Genomic DNA, 3,172 nt, shown 5'->3' with positions numbered 1-3,172 from the left:
GAGCCATCTCCCCAGCATCCCCCTTTCCTCCTCTCCTTCTTCTTCATGCTGGTGATCAAACCTGGGCCTTCCACATGCTGGGCAAATGCTGTACCACAGAGTTACATCCCCAGGCTAGCCCCAAGCGTTATCTTGATGGGAGATTCTGTCTGCTTTTACTTTGTTTCCAACCTGAAACAAATCAAGATGGAGAAATCGGAGATTCTGAAGCTGAAGAGAGCTGCCATCACCCTGTTAGTGGTTTCTCTTGAGTCTTATTTCCTGTCTTTCTGAATCCCATGGGAAAAAGCCTCTAAGAAGTTTGGACTGTTAATCTGCCTCCAAACACTAGCCTGACTCCTCTTGTTGCGCAGAAGCAGAGAACAGAAGGCAGCCTTTCCTCATCATGGGGGTTCAAGGGGGCATCAGCATCTCCTCCTAATTACGGTGTCTGCTGCAAATTCTTTGCAGAAATCTTTTGTGAGACAAATGGGGTTCTTTTCTTTGGGGTGTCAAAGCCAGGGCCTGGTGTATCTTGGAACCCAGCTTCTTGCATGCTGGGCCTTGAAAAGTTTCTGGACTCCCAAAGATGACCAAAGATGCAGACTGCACTCAGGACCTCATGGCAGCACACAGCTGCCTTGCCTTCTGCAACGTCATTGAAGGCTGCACGCACACACCACGTGCAGTCTGAGGTCTGTATGCACGCACACACATACGCATCTGCTCGAGGTCTGTCGTCACCACAGAACCACAAACACTGCCTCACACCCCTCTGCACAGACTGGATGCTGTCGCATGTTGTGAACTGCGGTGTTTTGACTGTACATATGACGTCGTTCTGCTCTTATGGAAACACAATGCTTTAATTACAAAAATACAAAATTTTACTGCTGCATTCCTCAGCAGGCATCAAGCCAGGTTCTGTTAGAGCGTGGTGTTGAGGTTTGAAACGGGGACCCTGTGCATGCTGGGTAAGCCCTGATCAGCTGAGGTATCTCCTCAGAACTCTTTTTAGTTTCTACTTTGTGAAAGGGTGAAGTTGCCCAGTTTGGCCTTGAACTCATGGCAAATCTTATGACAGCCTCCATTCCCAATCCTTCTGCTTTAGCTTCCTACGTAGATGGCGGTAGGGGGAAGCCAGTCTTGGGCCCAGCGCCTCACCCCCCACCCCAGAGTATGTTTCACCGTCTTACCTGGCAGAGTCATCCTGCCTCCGTTTCCAGTGTCTGGCACTCTAGGCGTGGACAGACATGGCTGCCTTAGGGGTTTTGTTTTGTTTTCCAAGGGCATTAAAAATAAAAGATTGCATTTATTTTTATGTGTTAAAACATTTTGCTTGTACGTATGTCTGTGTGCCGTATGTGTGTGTGTGTGTGCTTGGTGTCTAGAGAGGAAAGAAGGCATCAGATCCCTTGTAACTGGAGTTACAGGCAACTCTGAGCTGCCATGTGGTTGCTGGGAACTGAACTTGGGTCCTTCGGAAGAGCAGCAAGTGCTCTTAACTCCTGAGCCATCTGTCTGGTCCCAGCTTTAGCTTTTTGTTTGCTACTTATACTTTTTGAATCTCTGTAGGCGGCTGGAGAGATGACTTTGTAGTTGGGAGCATTTGTTCTTGTAGAGGACCTGGTTCGATTCCCAGCACCCACATGGCTCACAGCCATCCATAATTCCAGTTCCGGGGAATCCAACTCCCTCTTCTGACTTCTTAGGGCACTAGGAATGCCACATACATGCAGCAAAACATTCATGTGTGTGTTTGTCTATATATATATATATACCAACTCTGTAATAGGGGGCTAGAAACAGGATTGCAGGTTCCAAGCCAGCCTCAGCCACAAGGGAAATCCTGCCAAGGGGAAATAAGTCAACAACTATAGATTTCTTTAACGTTTTTAAAAATGGTGTTTTGCCTGCATGAATTTTGTGTACCACGTGCCTTGAGAGGCCAAAAGAGGACATGAGATTCCCTGCAGCTGGGATTACAGATGGTTGTGAGGCACGTGTGGATGCTGGGAATCAAACACAGGTCCAATCCAAGAGCAACCAATGCTCTTAACTCCTGGGTCATCTCTCCTGCCTCCATTATAGATTCTTTTTTTTAAATATTTATTATACAATATTCCATCTGTGTGTATGCCTGCAGGCCAGAAGAGGGCACCAGACCCCATTACAGATGGTTGTGAGCCACCATGTGGTTGCTGGGAATTGAACTCAGGACCTTTGGAAGAGTAGGCAATGCTCTTAACCTCTGAGCCATCTCTCCAGCCCCCTAGATTTTTTTTTTTTAAGTGAAAGAAACAAACAAGAAAACCAAAACCAGGGGCTGGAGAGAAGGCTTTGCACTTCAGAGCATGGGTTACTTTTTCACAGGACCTGGTTGGGCTCTCTGCACCCTTACAACTGGATGTAACTCCAGTTTCAGTGGATCTGATTCCCTCTTCTGTCTTCCTTGGGCACCAGGCATACACAGGGTGCAGACATACAGGCAGGCAAAACGCCCATGCACATAAAATTAAGTATATACCAGTTGCTAAGAAAAATCTGGGGCTAGAGAGATGGCTCTGTGGTTCAGAGCGCCTATTGCTCTTCAGAGGACCTGCGTTTGTTCCCAGATCCCGGATCAGGCAGCTGCCCGTCACTCCAGCTGCAGGGATCCAACACCCCTCATACACAGACATGCACAAGCACACACACACACACACACACACACACATTCAGGAGAGCATGGAACCTTTAATCCCAGCACTCGGGAGGTGGCTGCGGGCAGATCTCTGAGTTCAAGGCCAGCATGGTCTAGTAGTTCCAGGACAGCCTAGGCTACATGGTGAAACTCTGTCTCAAAATAATTAAAAAGATTCAAGGGGATGGGAGTGTATGCACAAGGGCTTAGCCAGTGTGTGTGAGGAACTAGGTTTTGAAGGGCCCAGACCCTCACCCCACCCTTACCCCCACACCCCCCTTCCCAACTCCCACCTCCCCACTGCTGCTTTGGCAGTCGTGACAGACTGCAGAAAAGACCCAGCAAGAAGTAGGCCTCTGACTCCAAGGATTGCTGAGCCCCTGACGTTGCCCACCCTTGCCCTAATTACTGAGAAGAAACTGCCAGGTATCCACCACGTGGTAAGGAGCCAACCAGGTGTTAACAGGTGGATTCTGGACGTGCTTTACTAATAATAGTGGAATGCAGTAA

Source organism: Microtus ochrogaster, chromosome 7 (genome assembly GCF_000317375.1).
Source record: "Microtus ochrogaster isolate Prairie Vole_2 chromosome 7, MicOch1.0, whole genome shotgun sequence".
Lineage (NCBI taxonomy): Eukaryota > Metazoa > Chordata > Mammalia > Rodentia > Cricetidae > Microtus > Microtus ochrogaster.
Note: the sequence above shows the minus strand (reverse complement) of the source record.